This window comes from Talpa occidentalis, unplaced genomic scaffold (assembly GCF_014898055.3).
Source record: "Talpa occidentalis isolate TD23 unplaced genomic scaffold, MPIMG_talOcc4v2.1 talOcc4.2, whole genome shotgun sequence".
In the NCBI taxonomy this organism is placed as follows: domain Eukaryota; kingdom Metazoa; phylum Chordata; class Mammalia; order Eulipotyphla; family Talpidae; genus Talpa; species Talpa occidentalis.
This window is the reverse complement of record NW_023602073.1, coordinates 95,209,354-95,229,775: the sequence shown is the minus strand read 5'-3', so window position 1 is coordinate 95,229,775 and position 20,422 is coordinate 95,209,354. Positions and strand designations below refer to the sequence as shown.

The following is a 20,422-nucleotide window of genomic DNA, read 5'->3' as shown; positions in this document are numbered from 1 at the left end:
AAGTAAGCATGTGTCAAGTATTGTATAGTTTTTGTTTTACTTGTATTTTTAGCTGTGTAGTATAGCTACCTCTCATTCTGCTAAATTTTTGATTTCAGAGTTGTTAGTTTGACATAAATCTATACCAAATTTAAGTTTGAAAGTGTTTTTCCTTGAGAATATTGTGCTTTTTGGTATGTCTGCTACCCATCACTTTGTCTTTAGTGATTGTTAGGTATTCCTAAAATTAAGAGAGGTATTGTCAGTTTATAATCTAAAAATTACCTGCTCTCTCTGGTTCATTCTATATTTTATTCTTTTGATTAATTTTTCTTTTTCTCTTCCTTTTTGCTTACACATTGGATTTTATGCACTGTTAGGGTTGTGTCCTTACAACAAAGCTTAGCTCCAAATTTCATTTTCCTGAGTTTTAAAATGTTTATTAGTATGGATTTTGTGCTTCCTCAGTAACATTTAGTTTTTCTTTTTTAGATTTATTTATTTATGTATACAAGAGCTAGGGTGCAGGCCAGAGGTGTGGGGGTGAGGGTGAGGATTCACCAGAGACAGAGTGGGGAGCAGAACAGACAGATCTACTGAAATAACACTGCTGAGGGGAGCATGGGACGGAGATAGGAGAGGTCTGCTGCCCCATGTGGGTGATCTCCTTGACTGGGTATTGAACTCATGCTGCAGTGGCTGCATATAGCTACATAGTGCTGACACTTAACCCCTTGTGCCACCAGGGAGGCCTTTATATTTTTCTTTCTCTTTGCAATCCATATTTTTTAGTTTTATTATATATAAATTTATTTATTAAGCAAATTTATAATAGTTGAAACATTATTTTAATAGGTGTTAATTTAGAAATCCTATTAAACTTTTTCATAATAAAGCATTTCAGAATATTTAGGAGTGCATACACACACACACACAAGTATTTTTTTTCAGCTTACTGAACTTTAATTGACATGTAGAGTTGTGTAAGTTTAAGGGATGTATTCTGTTTACATATTGCTAAATGATTACCACCGTAGCCATAGGTAACACTTTATCACTTCACATGATTACCATTTCTTTCTCGTGATGAGAACATTTAAGTTCTACTCTTTTAGCAACTTTCAAGTGTATAATACAGTATCATTAACTACAGTCACCAAGTTTTAGACCCCTGAGACGTACTTGTCTTATAACTGGAAGTTTGTACCTTTTTTAGTGATATATCTCCTTCTCCCTCACTCTCTAGTCCATGGTAGCCATAATTCCATTCTCAGTATCTGAGTTCAGCCTATTCATATTCAACGCAGAACTAATATCATATAGTGTTTGACTCCTTTTAGCATGATGCTATTGAGGATGATACATGTTGTTGCAAATGGCAGAATTATCTTCTTTCTCATGACTGAAAAATATTCCTCTGTGTGTGTGTGTGTGTATGTATGTATGTCAGTGTGTGTGTGTGTTGTGTGTGTATGTGTGTATGTATACATACAATATCTTTATCTGTTGACTGAGCCTTAAGTTGTTTCCATATCTTGGCTATTGTGAATAATGCTGCAATGAACATGAGCGTGTAGGTCTCTTTGAGATTTATTTTCATGGTTAGTTATTGTTTTTATTTAATTTTTAATTTTTAATTTTTTAAGATTTATTTATTTATACAAACACTGGGTACAGTCAGAAGCGTGGGAGGGTGAGAGAATTCACCAGAGCCAGAATGGGGAACAGAACAGGCAGACTGACAAAGAAATACACTGCTGAGGGGAGCAGCAGGCATGGCAGGAGAGGTCTGTCGCACCCTGTGGGACCCTCGCTGGCAGTTGGGGATCGAACCGGCGCTTCAGAGGCTGCAGGCAGCTTCGCAGCCCAGCACTCAACCGCTGTGCCACCAGGGGAGGCCCTATTTTTATTTTTTCATTTCAATAAATGCAACATTCATCTTAGATTTTCCAAAAAACTTTTTTTTTCTTTAAAGACTTTTTTTTTATTTATACAAGAGCGGGGGCACAGGCCAGATGCGCGGGAGGGTGAGAGGATCCACCAGAGACAGAGCGGGGAACAGAACAGGCAGACTGACGAAATACACTGCTGAGGGGAGCAGCGGGCAAGACAGGAGAAGTCTGCTCGCCATGTGGGCTGCTCTGAGGCTGGCGGGGATCGAACCGGCACTGCAGAGGCTGCAGACAGCTTCACAGTGCAGCGCTCAAGAGCCTGCGCCACCAGGGAGGCACTCCAAAAAACTCTTAATAGAATATTTTTAATATTAAAAGAAGTTGGCTTTTGTGACAGGAACTTTGTTCCCTCTTTGTGGCCGGAACCCCTTGAGGGACACAACAGTCATGGAGCAGGCTTGCAAGGCAAGACTCTGCTACTTGAGCAGAAGTTCTTGTGCCATTTATTGAAAGTACACAGGCTAGTGAAAGCTGATCATGAGGAGTATGAGGTAGTAGTATGAGGAGTAAGGTCTGCTGGGTAAGGGAGACAAAGTTTTACGAGGAACAGAGAAGAGGACATCATGATCATATGTCAAGGGACATTTGCGTCAGCAAAGTATTTGATGTTCTCACAGGAGAGTTTTCCTGAGATCACCATGAAGATAGTCACGTATCATGTCAGTGGCAGCCTAGGTGACCCTGGCTTTTGATATAGGCTATTCTCTGTAGGCAGTCAAGGAATGTTGTGTTGTGATTTGCACATGGCACATGGCAAATTTCATGGTCACAGTTGCCCATGAAAAGTCAGCGCATAGGAACCCACAATTGGCTTTCATATAATGTTCTTTCAGTTGATATCCTAGATTTTCCATTACTTTTTAAATGTTATTTTGAAGATGATATAGGGTGCATTTAACTTTTAGGACAAGTTTTTGAATATCAAATTGGCACTTATGCCTTCTGTATCATGCTGTCTTCATCTACAATTAACTTGTGAGCTTAAAAGATATATATGGAGACATGAAGTAGGACAGATAAATTTTGATTTTACAATTAAGTGAATATGATATTATTTCAACATGATATGCTTTTGAGTAATCTTTTTTTTTTTTTTTTTAAAGATTTATTTATTTATACAAGAACTGGGGTACAGGCCAGAGATGCATGAGGGTAAGAGAATTAACCAGAGATAGTGGGGAAGCAGAACAGGCAGATGACTGAAAGAACTGCTGAGGGGAGTAGCGGGTGCGACAGGAGAGGTCTGTCACGCCATGTGGGTTTCTCCCTGGATGGCCGGGAATCGAACCCATGCTGCAGAGGCTGCGGACAGCCTCACAGTGCTGCGCTCAACCTGCTGTGCCACCGGGGAGGCCTGCTTTTGAATAATCTTTTATATATAATATCTATATAATTTTTTTTTTAAAGTGCCCAGCCTTGGCATCAACTTTATTTTTTTTTTTAAAGATTTATTTATTTATGCATACAAGAGCTGAGGGTATAGGTCAGATCTGTTGTACTTTCTACTTTGCCTTTTCCATAGTATCCCAGCTGTGATCATGGCTACCCTTGGCTAAAATAGTAAGATCTGCAAAATTTGTCACTTGCATTTTGTCATCCTGTTATTATGTTACAACCGCCCCATTGCAGTTGTAGATCCTTTCTCTGTGTTTCAAAATTGTCAGTTAAAGCAATTTAAGCTAAGGTGTTTCTGAAATCTCATAGAACCATGTTCCACCAAAAACCAAAGGAAAAACCCTTAAGTATTTATTTGGATGTTTGTTCTGTCTTAGGATACTTTATTCTGGGAGAAAAATGTCTGTGTGAGATGTTTTCTGGACCAGTGCAAAATCTCTCTTTTGGGCAGTAGGGTTTAAGGCTAGTAGCACAGGAAGAGTGACTTTCTATGACTGACAGGGTAAAACAAGCCTAAGAGGTCTAGTTGGCCACAGAATCAAAACAGCTGATTAACCCTAGACCTCATTTTCTTCAAACATGCCACTATAGAGTATGGGACCTGTATTATTATTACCCTTCTCCTATAGCTAATTGATTGTTATACCTAGAAGTAATATTTAGATCTGAGGATCTCTGAAATTGATTGTAATATGAGATGTGGATATAATTAGCAATAAAAGATATTGCTTAGTAATTTTGCATTAATCTAACCAAAATCAGGAGATAACAATGGCAGTTTTGGCAGGATTGCCTTGTGGATTTTAAAATATTATAAAACAGGAAATATTTTCTAAATGTAAAGGCAGATAATATAGATAGAAATACGGAAATGGAAAGAAATGAAACAGTGAGAAATTTGTAGTATTTATAAAGGTTAATTGATAAACACTAAGCTACTGTAGTCTTTGAAACAGGTGAAATCACTTTGAAGGAACAATTAGTTATATTTCTTAACTTGCAGTGAAGTCAAATTTTTAAAACTGAGATGTTGTCTTCTATCCCAGTGTAATGTTTCCTTCATAGCATTTTTCATTATCAAGAGTAATTTTTTTTAAAGATTTATTTTTATTTATTTATGCATACAAGAACTGGGGTGTAGGCCAGAGGTGTGGAGGGTAAGAGGATTCACCAGAGACAGAGTGGGGAACAGAACAGGCAGACTGACTGAAGTACACTGCTGAGAGGAGCAGTGGGTGAGCCAGGAGGGATCTGCTGCGCCATGTGGGTAGCTCCCTGCTGGGGGTTGAACTCATGCTGCAGGAGTGATAGCATGATAGCACCGAGACTTAACCCCTACGTCACCAGGGAGGCCCCTATTTTTATTCTTTCTTATCATTTTGTCTGTCCTGCTATATCATAAACTTCACAAGTACAGGGACTAAGCTGGTCTTTATGCCTTTATACCACCAGTGCTTGGCAAGTCACATACCTCCATAATGCATTGTATTCTCGCCCAACTTTGTTTTCACTCCTTTCCCTTCCCCCTGCTAGCATCAGTTCTATATTCAGGTTTCTGAGGTTTGTTGTTAGTTTGACTTTATCGGACCTTTTGTTTAGTTTCTCTGTATTCCACATGTAAGTGACACCATCTGGTGTTTGTCTTTCTCCTTCTGACTTACCGAGTTTAGCGTGATTCCCTCCAGCTCCATCCATGTTGCTGTATATGGCAAGAGTCTACCTTTTTTTGTGACAAATGAAATTTTGTTATTGCATTAATTACAGTTTTTTGAATATCAATATGGTTGCACTAGTTTATTATGTATTTTGGCTATAGCAACAATTATATTTTTAAAAATTGTGCTTATTGGGCAATTACATGTGCTTGACATTCTTCCAAGCATCTATCTCAGTATATTCTGAGCATCTATCTCATTTAACACCCAACAGCTCTGTGATGTATAGGTACGGATATTATCCCATTTTATAAATTAGAAAAATGAGTTACATAAAGTACATTTCCCACTCCCACACAATTATGTAAGTAACAGAATTGGGATTGGAATATAGGTGGTCTGGCTCTAGAGGGTCTTTACCACAGTGCTATGTTATGAATGTATTTCCTGTTTTTGGTAGATGATGTCTTTATTATTTTCCCCAATATTTCTTTGATTACTTTTACTGTTTTATTCTTAGAAATATAGGTGACTTACTTGTTTAAAAATATACTTAACTTATAAAACATGTAGAAAAATTTAAGTTCTCCTTGGGAGAACTTTATCCTGCTCCTTTGGTTAAGTGTGGGTAGTTTGGTTTTGCTGGATAGTATGCCTCTCTCTCCTTACTGCCTTCCTCCCTCACTGCCTGCTTGTCCGTATAAATGGCATACAATATATACTGTTATAAATAAGTTGTAGAAAAATTTCATCAGATTTCCTTCAAATTACAGTAATAATTGGAATTGCATTGCAACTTTCACTTAATGGGGGAATCATTGTCTTTCTAGAATTAATATTTATTACTTTATTAGGTAGCTATTAAACCATTATAGGCTTCCACAGTTTCAAAGATGCTATAAGACACCTAGGAAAACACATACATTCCTGCCCTTGGCCGCTTTAAGATGTAGTAGAACTATATATAGACAAGGCAAAAGAGTGAGAATTGAAAAACCATTGAGGACTATTAGTTGATAGTCCATATTAAATTACTGATATGCCATATAAGACATTAGTACTGATTTTAATCGTAGCAGTGTAATATTGGGTGGCCTAGATGGATTTTGAAATTTGAGAGTAGAATAAATAAGAGTTGCAAAGACTTTGTTTTTTAGTGTTTGAATTGTGCTACCAGACCAGACTGGTGAACATTTGCCCTATAATCCCATCTCAACTTGGACCTATCTGCTGGATGAGCTGTTAAGTGGATTTTCATACTTATTTTTTCATAATTCCATCATACTTTAAGAACTCGTTATTTGCTCATGTTTTAGCCCATTATGTGTAATGATAAAATGCCTACAGTAGGCTTTGTTAAAATAGGGGGAAAAATCTATTTGCCTTTGTGAACCAGTGAAAAATGGGTTTGAGAGAGTAATTGTTTTTTAAAAATGTAGTCTTTATACAAAATAAAATTGAAAGTAATCAACCATGTCAGGGACAAATATAAAAGGTAAAACCTTTGGAATATTTCTTTTGATCTTTTCATGAAGACTTGATTGTTTTATAAAATCGAAATGGTGTTGATATCTTTCTGCCCTTTTGATATATAGTGCCACTCAAACCATTTTAAGAGAGATTTTTACATTTTATTCTAGATCAAAGTATATCTGAGAAATGGATGTGACATTACCCTCTGATAGAAGATCTTTAAAAGGATATTGTATTTTATATTTTTAATCCACATGGTTATGCAGTTCTAAGAAGCATAACCTGTCAATTCATAGTGATTAAAAGAATATATCATACGATTTTACACTTAAAAGTTTGTAAAAGACACTCAGTGTTCTCATTATGATTAGAACTATCTAAAAGTAACATTAAGATAACCAAGAGAGAGACTTATTATCAGTAGAACTGTAGAGGGATGAGATTTGTTTACCAGTATTGGAACTAATTACCTGATTTGTGCAATGAGTAATCATTTTGCGGTATTTACGTATCTTGAAAGCTTTCAAACCCTCTTAATCAGTTCATGATGAATGAATTTGTCTGTACCTTACTAATAAACCTTTTTCATTGTTAGAAGTTGGGATAATTTCTAACTTGGACTTGATATAAATTTTAATGAAAGTGTCTTTTTTTGGTCTTTTGTGATTCTGGTCTGATAGTGATGGAAACAGTATGATTGTGTCTTTGATAATATCCCCATTATAAGAATAATTTATAATCATTGTAGAAAATTTAGAAAATGAAGATACAGAAAAGAACAAAAATGAAAAGCATCCATAATCTTATCAGTTATAGATGATTGCTGCGTAAGTTTTGGTGTGTGTGCTTTTAGACATACAGAGAGTATGTGTGCTTTTCTCTGTCTATATGTATTATGTTGTTCAGTTAAATGAAAACGGATTCATTTCATGATACAGTGTTTTATGTGCTAAGGTACATAGTGCTAGAAATACCTGTGGTCCCTGCTCTAGAGATTTTTGTTAGGTGAAGTATATTTTCTACCTAAACTTTAGTATATGTGATTTACAGTTTGATAATCTGCTTTTACTTATTAGTGTTTCCATTTCATTAAATATTTTTCTATTAGGTTATTAAAAACTTTCTTAAAGTAATGCTTGTTTATGTTTAAATAAATAATATTGGAATGCTTCTAATAGAAGCCCTCCACCCCTTTTCTTGTCTATCAGTCCTGCTCTCTAAAGACAACCACTCTTAAGCATTTCTGTTTTGATGTATTCTGTGGTTATCCCCCAAACTCTACATAATACATGTGTATCACTGTTAGTCTACTTTAGGTGAATTCCTGGTGCAGTGCCTGAGGCTTAACTCACCAAAATCTCTGTGCCCACCTTTCTTCCAATTTCTCATCAGAATTATACTATTCTTATTAGTTCTTTGATCACTCCTGTGTATTTAATCTTCCCTTTATTGTTCTAATAACCTCTATATAGTGTTTCTTGACTCTTGTAAAATGAGAACTTTGGAGTTCCTTGTTTTCTGTCTGTCTCCATTATGTCAGCTCTAATTTCAATATTGTCAACTCCGCTTACATTTATATGTTATATTTAAGTGGTCAAAATAAAATCCCCTTCTCCCCCCACAGGACTGTTGTTTAGATTAATTGAAAGAATATTTCTAATATTTCTCTCACATATATACCTTTCATCTCCTATTATCTTTTTCTGCTTTCTGGGAGATTTGTTTCATTTTCTTTGTATGTTTCTAATGAATTATAATTATGTTTTAAGAATTAATACATATCTGGTTACAAAGGCATTGGAAAAGGGGATTACCTTGAGGAGCTCAAACAGTTCTACTGCCTCTGGTTGGAGCCTGGTTAGCACTTGCCTTGCTCTGGCTGTTGCTGTTGGAATGCGTCATGGCTGCAGTAGGGCAGCCACTCACTGAAGGGTGTCTGCTGAGAAGCTGAGCCCTTGGATCCATGACTGCTGCCAGAGCAATAGGTTTCTCCCTCCTTGCTGGCAGATGAGTCTGGGGAGTATAGTTTGCTTGTTTCTCAAAGAGACACACTATGCAGATAGAATTGATACCAAAAGACAGTGCTTGCCCAGAGTTCCAGGTCACGACTTAACTGTCACTTGAAGTAGAACATTCCTTTTGTTGACTTTAGATAGGTTGTTTTTCACTCCATTAATTGCCTTTACCCCATAATCAAGATTTTTCTAGGTTTTAGTCATTTTATTTCTTTCAATTATTTTTTTGTTATCCCAAAGACTTTGGTCTTGTAGAACTTCCTGTGATTTCTAGCCTGTGTATAAAAGTGTGTTATCTTGAATTCATCTCCTAGCTTTCTGAAATCCATATTTTCCTCCTCTCCCCTTCCCCCCTCCTCCCCCTTCCTCTTCCTCTCCTTCCTCACCCCTGCCCTGTCTCCCCTCCCTTCATCTCCCCCCTTTGCCTCCATCCCTTCCTCCTTCCCCCCTCCCTTCTTCCCTTCCATCCATGAAAATGCTGTTTCTCTGGCCCTAAATTTAATACTTTGTATATCAAATTTTAGATTAAAAATTATTTTCCCTCAATATTAAAAACTTCAATATCTTCTAATAACTCTGATAGAAGATCTGGTATTACACTGATTTAGTTTCTTATAAGTGATCCGCTTGTGCTACCAGAAACTTTAGAATTTTTCTTTATTCTTGGCCTAAACTGTCCTAGTGAATATCTAATTAGGTGGGGTTTCTCCTCCCTCTTCCCCCATTCATGATGCTGGAAATTTGGTGATCTTTTTGAATGTGAACACCTGATTCTTCCATTCCAGGGAAATTTTTATTTCCTCTCTTACACTTTATTTGCTCTTTCCCCCCCATTATGTCTTCTAGATTCTAGATTATTTTTTCATCTCTGATATTTCTCTCACATATATACCTTTCATCTCCTGTTGTCTTTTTCAGCTTTCTGGGAGGTTTGTTTTATTTTCTTTGTATGTTTCTAATGAATTATAATTATGCTTTTAATTTTCAAGAGTACATGCTTCTTATTCTCTGCTGTACCTTTTCATGTCAAGTTATTCTTGATTTGTGGGCATGATAGCTTCTTGTATCTCTTATGAAAATACTAATTAGAGGGTATTTAAAGTTATATTTTTCTTGAATTACCTTTCTTCATTTCTCTGGTATTCATCAAGTATATGGTGATCCTTGGTCGTTTGTTTGAATTTAAAAATGAGAAGACTGTGTGAAAACTCTGAATGTAGGAACGTGGACTAGGTTTATGGATGTGTGACCTTTGCTTTATGCTAAACAGTTATCCTGGAGAACCCTCCGGCCCTGTAAAGAGTGGTCTTTTCTTCTGGGTGCTATTGCCTGCATAGTTGCTTTATCTCTCCCTCAGAATTTGGTCCAGTTTCTGTAGAGAAGAGCCCTCTAGATTATTTTTTATCCTTAGAGGATAACAAGCATATTTTGTATGTGAGTTGTGAGGATTTAATTCTTTTCACCTTAGTTTTAAAAGAACCAATTCCTCTTTTTCAGTCCGTGTCTCTCATGTCATCCTTTTAGTGGATGTTTGTGGGTCTGGATCATCTTTGAGGTTTTGCAAAACAGGCAGATCTATTTGTGAATGTTGCCACCTCCTGCAGTGCTTCTGTGTACTTCATTAGTTGTCAACTGGACATTTATTGAAATAGTTCATCTGCTCATTCTTTCCTTTCTTCCCTTCAGTATCTTCATTCATGTGTGTTGTATTAGCTATCTGTTGCCGTCTAACAAATTACACCCAGATTTGGTAGTTTAAAACAACAAACACTTACAGTTTTGGGGAGCAATCTAGTTGGGTGGTTCTAGCTTTGTGTCTCATGGGGTTGCCATCATGCTGTCAATCAGGGTTGCTGTCATCTCAAGGCTTCACTTCCAGCTCTCTTATGTGCTTGATGACAGTTTACTGGCTGTTGACCTGAGCCCTTCTCTGTTTCTTGCTTTGTCTGTCCAGCGGATGTGTGGGAGGAAAATTAACTTTTCTTTTGTCTACTTATTTTTGGTGGCGGTATTTTTTGGTGGCGGGGTGAGCGGGGAGTGAATTAAATTCACAAGACAGAAGGGAAAAAACAAAGTTTATTCATTGTGTATGGGAGCATACAAAAGAAGTGGCTTACGAAGCAGCTGTAGTTACGGGCTTATATATCTAACTTAATAGGGAAAGGGTACTGTTTCGCAAAGGAGTAGGAATGTTTCTTTGGGAAGAACAAAAGTGTTTTTTTTTTTTTTTTTTTTTTTTTTAGGAAATATAAGTGTGTTTTTAGGAGAACAAATGGGAGATAAGTTGAGAGGTAAGAAAGGTGGTAATTTTTTTTGGTGTAGTTCCAGTATCTTTTCCATTTTCTTCATGGCAGTACAATTGCTCCAGAGAGTGGGTTTAAGATAGTTTCCCTTTCCAGAGAGTGGGTTTAAGATAGTTTCCTTCCTACGAGCGAAGTCTCCTTGAAGAGGGAATTCATTGTCTCCTTATCCCCAGAAGTTTGTGCTTTTAATCAGATAAGGGAAGCTCTGAGAAAACTTGATTCTGCATTGTTGACTCTTATATACTCTCGGGTTCCAGTAGGGTCCCACAGATGGCTTGAATGTCCTTACCACATGTCAGCAATCTTCCCCCAGAGCAGGTGATCCGAGAGAGAGTGCAAGATAATGCAAGATATCCAATGTGGAAGTAGTAGTCTTTTTATAATCTAATCTCAAAAGTGACATTAACCACTTCTACCATACTCTGTTGGAAGTGAGATGGAAATTCGGTCTGCTCTCAAGGATAGGGAATGATGTTCCATCTCTTGATGGGGAAGTTTCAAATAATTTATGAACTTGTGAGCATATTTAAAAAACTATCAGGTAGCTTTATACTTGGAAAAAGCAAAGCAAAACCCTAACAATGTTCTTAGCATTTTGTTAAAGTCTTGGGAAGTAAAGGATCTTTTTATTCCATTGTTTGAATGCATCATGGTTTATTTGAAATTCTGTGTGGTTGAAAATTTAGTTTGTTCTGGACTTTTGATTTTTTTAAAGTGCTATGATATAATTCTAGATACCTTTTTTCACTGAAGTAATTATTCACCTGAATATAATTATTATCATTTATTGCTATATTCTACATGCTCTGGAATACATTTGTAGAAATACATGCTGCTCCATTGTATTAATATATTTTTGTACCATTTTTTCAGTGGTATTTTATGGGCCATGTTCTGAACCCGGTATATTTTAATGCTTTATTTAACAGATTCATAATCTAAAAATGTACCTAGTCATTTTTGGTTAGCTTAGTCATTTTGTGAATTCACTAGATGGCAGCAGAGGACCAGCTTTAATTCAGGCTACCTTTGTGAAGCAGTAGATTCTGGTGTGTAACGAATGCATTGTACATTTAATACATCCCAAAATATTAGTTTTGGATTACTAAATGAGGATTAGGGAGCCCATGTGTTCAGCAATGTTTAAAGCATTAGCAGTCTTTTGTGCATTGCATTTGAACTATTTTTACGTTTGTAGATGACTATGCACTGTCATTTTGGGACTATTTTTAAAAGAACACTTTTGCCATATTAAAGTCTGCAAAATGTTTTGCCTGCTTCAGGAAACTGATTTTCTTATGTTATAATCTCAGACAGTGAAAGAATGATGGGAAAATTCTTTTATCTCATGTGGGCCGTTTGCTTTCAGTTGTTTGTATTGGAAACAAAGGAGTCCAACAGTAGTCAATGTTGAATATAGCTGTTCTGTTTTCAGTAGTGAAATTTAGGTTTATAGGGTAGAAAAGTATTTTGCTTTATATGTGATATATGAAGAAAATAAGGATTTTGATGAAAGTGCTGCAGTTATATTTTGGCTAAGAAATTTGTATAATGAGATGCTTAAAAAATCACATGGTATTTCTACTTTCCTGAGCAGCTATATCCAGCTTTTGTATGTTTATGGTTCCAAAAGGCATTAGTGTCAGTGAACAAGGTAAAGAAATAAGGAATGAGCAATTCTGACAACTCCTTTTAAAATTGACATCTGATTTGAGATTTTGTAGGCAGCCCATCTTAGTACAATGCATGTATGGTTTTCATCCCTGTTCTAATGTTGCTGCTGTTTCTCATATTTTAGCTAGTAGGCAAGCTTTTTTGGACAAAATTTCTTTTAGCAACATTTTGGAGTTTAGAGAATTTAATTTTTAAAAACTTGCGTGGGCAGAGAACTAAATTTTATTTTCCTATGTGTGAATCATTTAGAATGGTATATAAGGTTTTCATGTCTTATATTAGTCTGATAAAATGTAAATTACTGGCTAGAGGTACAGAATATAGTGTAGAAATAGAACAAATAAAATTATTGCTTAAATTGTAAACGTTAAGCAGCAGCACATTGAGTCTACTCTGGTAGTTGCTGTAATGTTATATGAGTCCATATTTATTTTTGCAGATACAGTGGTATTAGCATTTAGCTGTTAAGGTTGGCACATCTAGGATTTCTCCTGGATTTTCTTCTTTTTATAGGGACATGAACAAATAAATACTAATGGAAATCAGTTAATTTTGAATACTATTCACTAAGCATTACGTACTAATTAATGGAGAAATTAAAGCTAATTTAAAACATTTGCTACACTGAGAGATAATTTTACCTACTTGTATTTTCCCTATGTGCATTACACAATATTAAATAATATCAAGTATCATTTTGTGCATTTTTGATGCTTTCAAAATTATCTTTGTTAAAAATATCTTAATTGTGCTGTTAGCTCATTCATTCATAAATTTAAAATAAATTACTGGGGATCTTTATAGTAAAATATCACATGGTAAAATAAGAGAAACATAATATCTGTGTTAAAAGTAAAGTTCAAGTTTCTTACAGAGTAGCTCTTTCCCTTTCACTAAGATAATTAAAAAAAAGATTGATTATTCTAGTAGAAAAACTTGAAAAAAGTCACTTGCTTTACAGAAAAATTTCTAATTTTAGACAAACTTTAAATGGTAGCTGCTCTGACTAGCACCTAAAGCCAAAAAATAACATTAATGTGTGGTCAATTTTAATGGCAATAAAGTTTTGAGAGGAAAATTAATTTGTATCTTAAAAAAATATTTAAGACATGCATGGATCATGCCCTTAAAATGGGTCAATCTAATTATGATAATAAGCTAGGAATACAGGAGAGAATAGTATGAAAGATAATTGCTTGTAAATGACGACAGAGATTCTGAGAATATAGGAGTTCTCAGGAGGAGGACAACTAGTGAAGGGTGAGTAACATGGGTGAGAGGAGCAGTATGAAATCAGGAGGTGAAAAAAGCCTGAGTTGGATTATTCTGTTTAGTATAAATCCATTGTCTGTGTAAATTCTGACCATCTGACAGTTAGGTACTTACCTAAAGGCACAAAACTGTTACATAAAGGTGATTAGTTAAACTCTGCTGTTTCTGTTTTTAAGCATGTCAGAATAACATATCATGGCTCATGATTGCTGCCCCTCTAGCTTCTAATTTAAATTTTGACTATTTCCTTACCTCCTACTTCCTGAATTGTCCTTAGGAAGTTGTAAAGTGGGAGATACTTTATCTTTTTTAAGACCTCCTTCAGTTGCTGAATTAGTTCGTTAGTCCAATGGCCTTTCAGGTACTAAAAAGAGCTGTATTTTGAATAGAGTATTGAGAATGGAAATAATATTTTCCATAGTGATACAGAAGGCAGGGTAATGGACCTGTGGAATAGTTGCTGTGGAAAGGGAAGCGGACCACCTAGTTCTGTCAGTGGAGGAAGAAAAGAAAAGGGGTAATGGAAAAGCCAACCCTAGCAAGACATTATCAAGGGGGATTACCTTGGTAGGAGGCACAAGAAGACCCTATAGTAATTGACTAGAAGTTACCCCTCAACACTTTGTCTTTCATTTTCAAGGACTACTAGGTGAATTTTGGGGGGACTTAGTGAAAACTTTTATTGAAAGTAGATTGATTTATTAGCATTCATTCAGTTCATCTAGCCAACAGTAAGTTTCAGAAGTTGCATAATATAAAATGTGAAAATTGGAAGACTTACTAGAACCAACTTACGATCTTGTTTAGTCTTCTTTTTACCCCTTGTTGCTCTTTTTTCTGTAGTTAGCATCAAATAAAGACAATTTCTAAGAAAAGAGGGAAAATTTATTGACTAACTTTTAGACAAGTATTTTCTTGCACGTGTTTTAAAAATTTAATTTCTTGGGCCTCCCCGATGGCGCAGCGGTTGAGCGCTGGGTTGCGAAGCTGCCTGCAGCCTCTGTGGCGCCGGTTCAATCCCCGGCTGCTCCCCGGCCACCGGAGGAGGGTCCCGCATGGCGCGCAGACCTCTCCTGCCGCCCGCTGCTCCCTTCAACAGTGTACTTCAGTCCTTCTGCCTGCTCTGCACCCAGCTCTGGCTCTGGTGAATTCTCTTACCCTCCTGCACTTCTGACTGCATGTATGTACCTATGTATAAATAAATAAATAAATAAATAAATAATCTATCTTTAAAAAAATTTAATTTCTTTGCTATTTTGACTTCTGTTGTTTGACTTTTGTAATTTTAGTGTTAAGGGTAGTTAGAGGTTATGCAATGCAGTGCAGTGCTGTTTCATAATTTAACTTGCATACCAGTCATTGGGGGATCTTGTTAAAATGAAAATTTGGATTCACTAAGTCTGGGGTGAGACCGAAGATAATGCATTTTTAACAAATTCCCAGGTGATGCCAGTATTACTGGTCCAAGGATCACACTGTGTGGCACGTGTCTACTCTGTTTGTCAGGATGAAGATTTCAAAGACAGAGACCAAATTTGTTCAGTAACCTATACGTAATTAGCAATTGTGGACTTTCATTTTTTTAATGTCACAAAAATGTCATATTTCTGAGCATAAGGAGACATATAAATACTAAGGGAAATATTCCTTTCCTCTAATTAAGTGATAAGTTGTTTATTTAGTTAGCTAACTTCACTCAATCTTTAAGAGGTATTTTAAGATTCTCTTTCATCCTTATGGCTTTTGAGGATCTAAAGAAATTGATTTATTCACCTGTGTCTATCAAATTATTGTTTCAGAGTGTTTATTAACCTATTAGACTTTAGGTAACCACTAAGAAACAAATTTAAGTGAGCTTAAAAACTATTAGAACATCTGTATTACATTCAAGCATAGTTTTTGAGGTAGAGGCTTTTTGCTATAGAAAGTTAGTCATTATCTTTTTCATTATGTAAAGTATAGTGTATTTTTAGACTGTTAGGAATTAGAGGTGGTAACATAACCAGATAGTTTTTGTGTTGTTGGTAGTGCCTATAAGAAGACTTTCTGATCTCACTTGCATTTGAATTTAGCCTGGTTTTCCTTGTGTCTTCAGTGCTGTTAGGATTTTTACGGGGCTGGAGGGGAGGATGGGGGAGTGTGTGTGTGTGTGTGTGTACGTGCACGTGCGCGCGCTCCCACATTTGTGCACACACTACTTGGACCAAGTGGTAGGTACTACATTAAAAAACGCTTTTAAACCTTTAAGATTTCATAATTCTCCAATTTGTAGATTGGTGGAAAGGGGGAGCATACTCTAACCCTCAGAAGTAGCAAATAACAAGACATATATTGCTGATAGCAAATAAGTTCTGTTCTTGTATGACAGTTGTTTTTTTACCATTTTTACCATTTTAACATCTAAGAGTTTTCTCATCAAAAATCTCTACCTCCTCTGAAGGTGGTTGCAAGATTGAGTTAGCACAACCATGTTCATAGCTGCCCTGTTCACAATAGCTACGTGAAAGCAACTCAAGTGTCCATTGCCAGATGAATGGATAGCAAAACATGGTATATACATTCAATGAAGGATGTATGCTTTGATATTCTACTTGTTGTGTTTCCCCAAACTCTGTTAATTAGTTGACTTTATAAACTTATACATAGGAGAGGATTTTATCAGTCACTTCTTATTGCTATAATTTTTTTTTTGTTTGCAAAGGAAATATGAACCCATGTCAATTTAATTATAATTTAATTTGTTATTTTTATTTTAATGCATTAGATTGTGGAAGAAACAGTAATTTCCCAATATGTATAATAGCTTTTGGAGTTGTCTATTTATGTGATGTACCGTTATTGTTAGTAAATATTAAAAAATTTCAATACATTAGAATATTTTAAGCTCTGGGTTTGTTTTTATCATTCTGATGTTTAGAAACAAGTTCCCAGACAGATTGAGAGATCCACCTGATTCAAGTTCATTTATTTGAGTTCTTTGTTTTGACTTGCCGATTCAAATAGTACAGCTTCTGATTTTACAAACTATACTTATGTGTTCTCTCAGTTCTTCTTTTTGGGAAGGGATGACCCTTTCTATCCCAATTATAGGGTTCTCAAACTAATCCTTTCATCCAGGTTTTGTCTTATCAATAACCTCATTTTTTTTTCAATTGTATAAAGTAGTAGTAGTATTAATAATAGTTATATCCAACTTTAATTATGTTCTTACTGTGTGCCTTGTATATAACAATAGCCAGGTGATGGACAATACTAGGTATCCTTTATATAGTAACACACTTAATTCTTTTTTCTCTTAATTTTTTTTATTGTGGTAAGATATACATAACAAAATATATGCTATCTTAACCATTTTGAGTGTATATTTCAGTATTATTAAATGTACTCATAATATATTTAAAAATTAACAATTTCCATTCTCAAAACTCTTCTTGAGAAACTAAAATTCCATATCCATTAAACAGTAATTCATACCTCTTTTTCCCCCAACCCCTGGCAGCTGCCATTCTATTTTCTGTCTCTGTGGTTTTTATTATTCTAAGTACCTCATATAATTGGGGTCATATAGTATTTGTCTTTTCTAAGTGACTGGTTTGTTTCACTTAGTGTAATATCCTCAAGGATTATCCATATTTTTGGCATAAGTCAGCATTTTTTTCCCTTGGAAAGCTGAATAATAATCCTTTGAATGTACATACCATGTTTTGCTATCCATTCCTCTGGCGATGGACATTTGAGTTGCGTCCACTCTAGCTATTGTGAATAGGGCTGCTATGATTATGGGTGTGCTAACTCATTAATTTTTTTTTTAAAGTATTTTTTTTTTTTTTAATACAAGAGCTGGGGTACAGGCCAGAGGCGCGGGAGGATGAGAGGATTCACCAGAGACAGAGTCGGGAGCAGAACAGGCAGATGACTGAAATACACTGCTCAGGGGAGCATTGGGCATGACAGGAAAGGTCTGCCACATCATGTGGGAATCTCCCTGGCTGGCCGGGAATCGAACCCGCACTGTGGAGGCTGCGCTCAACCCGATGCGCCACCAGGGAGGCTTCACAGCTTCACAGTGCTGCGCTCAACCCACTGCACCACCGGGGAGGCCCTGTGCTAACTCATTTAATTTTGCAACCATGTTAGGAGGTAGAGACTTTTGATGAGAAAACTCTTAGAGCAGTTATGTGCAAAAATCTCACAGCTAGCAAGAGCCTGTTTGGGATTCATGTTCTAACCACCAAAGTAAGTCCCTTGTATCTTTCTATGTTTGTGCTTTGTCTTGCCTACAGATATCTTTACCCTTATTTACTATGTGTTAATATATAATTTATGGCATGTAAAACAAATACCTTTAATATTTATGTTGGTAAATAGAGTATAGTATTTTTTCACATTTGTTGCCTTTGAACTATAAACTAGCACAATAAAAAGTAAAGTTGAAATTCCTTAAGGTGGATTTTAAGATTCCCACTTGCTTGCTGTATATTTCTCTTTTACAAGCATAATATACAATTACCACAAGTAATAAACAATTACCTGTTGCCCATTATAGATTTATAATTTCTGGAAAATTTGGAGTGATTAGGTAATTTGAATTAGAATATATCATTTGGAGCATGAGAGATGTCATGGATGAGAGTTTTGAGTAAGAATTTGAAGATATATATTTTTAGGACAGGATATAGTAGTAGTACATAGGCTGAGAAACAGGCATGCATAAATTTCTGAGCAGTGGAAGATGGCAAAATGAGAAGGGAGAAGGAATTTGTAATTCTCAAGTTAAAAGCATATACTGAAGAGTCAGATAGTTAGAAACATTTAATAATATTTGAGTAGCTTTTCATTTCCAATCAGCCTGCTTATTTTTTAGGGGTCTAGATAGCAAGCACTATTGAGGCTGGTGTTACAGGCTCTGGAACTGGAATTTTCTTCCCCAAGCCCATAATGATAGAATTCTTGTTGACACTTCATGTAAACAAAGTAAGCAAATTAAATTGTTTTTTAATTGGGTGGTTAGGAACAACTTTGGTTTTACATTATAATACATTTGATTAGGATCATTACTTCTGTGTAATGGCAGCCAGGAATCCAGAAACAGACACTGGGCCCTATAGACCTTGCCTAACTTTCTACAGTGATGGTTTTTGTACGAGACTCAAAATCTTACTGGTTGAAGGAGATTCCTTAAAACAGAATCATCTATGGTTTGAAAATGATTAATGTCTGTTAATAGAAGTATACATGATAATTTAATGAGAAGGCTTAGAGAATTTGTGATTTTTTAAGAAATGGTAAGTACCCTACATCTTTGGGATTTACTTCTGATGAAATTACCTAAATTGAGACTAAAAACATAGAGTCTGTAACTGACAATTTTTCCATAGACTAGCTTACTAAGTACTGTTTATTAAGCTTAAACAAAACTTAGATTGAACAGAACATAGTAGAAAATTTGCTGTATAAAAAGTTTATAAAATAAAGATGGCTATGTTTAGGTAGAAGACATTAAATGTGGGCAAGTTTTCCAGCTGTTCAGTGGCATGCTGCTGGCCTGCCATTCAGCATACAATTAACATTCAAGATAAAAGGTGGTTAGGCAAATTTTGCAAATGATGGGGAAGTGAGTGGGTTTTGCAATTTAAAATAAAGTAATACATGTCTGTTTAATTACTATTGTATGTATATAAGTGATATAAGAGAAGGAAGATGTGGACTTAAAGTGAATTTAAGACCATAAAACCTTAATCTTATCTGTTTCATGACTTTCAATTGATATGATATCAGGATTTAAAAAGAGCTAATCTTTTGAAGAACACTGTTGTACTTGTAGAATCAATATATAAAAATTAAAAAATGCCCTTTGCATTGGTATCTTTTATAATGCTGAAAGAAATTTTTTTTTCTCAAAGATTTATTTATTTATACAAGCACTGGTTACAGTCAGAAGTGCGGGAGGGTGAGAGAATTCACCAGAGACAGAGCGGGGAGCAGAACAGGGAGATGACCCAAAGACACTGCTGAGGGGCGCAGCGGGCGGCAGGAGAGGTCTGCATGCCATGTGGGACCCTTGCCTAGAGGCCGGGGATATCAAACCGGCACTGCAAAGGCTGCGGGCACCTTCACAACCCAGCGCTCAACTGCTGCACCACCGGGGAGGCCCTGAATGAAAGTTTTGATAGTTTTTGATGGAGAGTCTATGTTAGAGCTGTGTCTTCATTTCCATGATTGTTAGCAGTAGTAATACAACTTAAAGAAGTGAGGTAGTTGTGTTACTGTATGTGTGTGTTCTCTTTAAATTTTCTTTTAAGATTTATTTATGCATACAAGAGCTGGGATATAGGCCAGAGGTGCAGGGGGTGAGAGGTTTCACCAGAGACAGAATGGGGAGCAGAACAAGCAGATCTACTGAAATACACTGCTGAGGGGAGGAAGGGTGAGACAGGAGAGGTCTGCTGTGGCCATGGATCGAACTTGTGTTGAGTGGCTGCTGATAGCTTCATAGTGCTAAGACTTAACCCCTTGGCCACCAGGGAGTCTCTGTTCTCTTTACTTAGTTAATGTGAAAATAAGAATGACCTTAATATGAATTCTTTGAATTTCTGGGAAGATGAACTAAGGTAGTGCTCCTTCAAATAGTTTTTCTTTAGTTTTTCATTTCAAAGAATGTTGAAATGTTGTTTGTGTTAAGTAAACAGACAATAGCCATTAGC

At 36.0% G+C, this 20,422-nt stretch overlaps 1 protein-coding gene across 4 annotated transcripts in view; it reads left to right on the top strand.

Annotated features, from left to right (window-relative positions):
- The window catches only part of RNGTT (RNA guanylyltransferase and 5'-phosphatase), a 296,605-nt gene that overhangs the window by 101,066 nt on the left and 175,117 nt on the right, over positions 1-20,422 (top strand). The window lies entirely within an intron of this gene.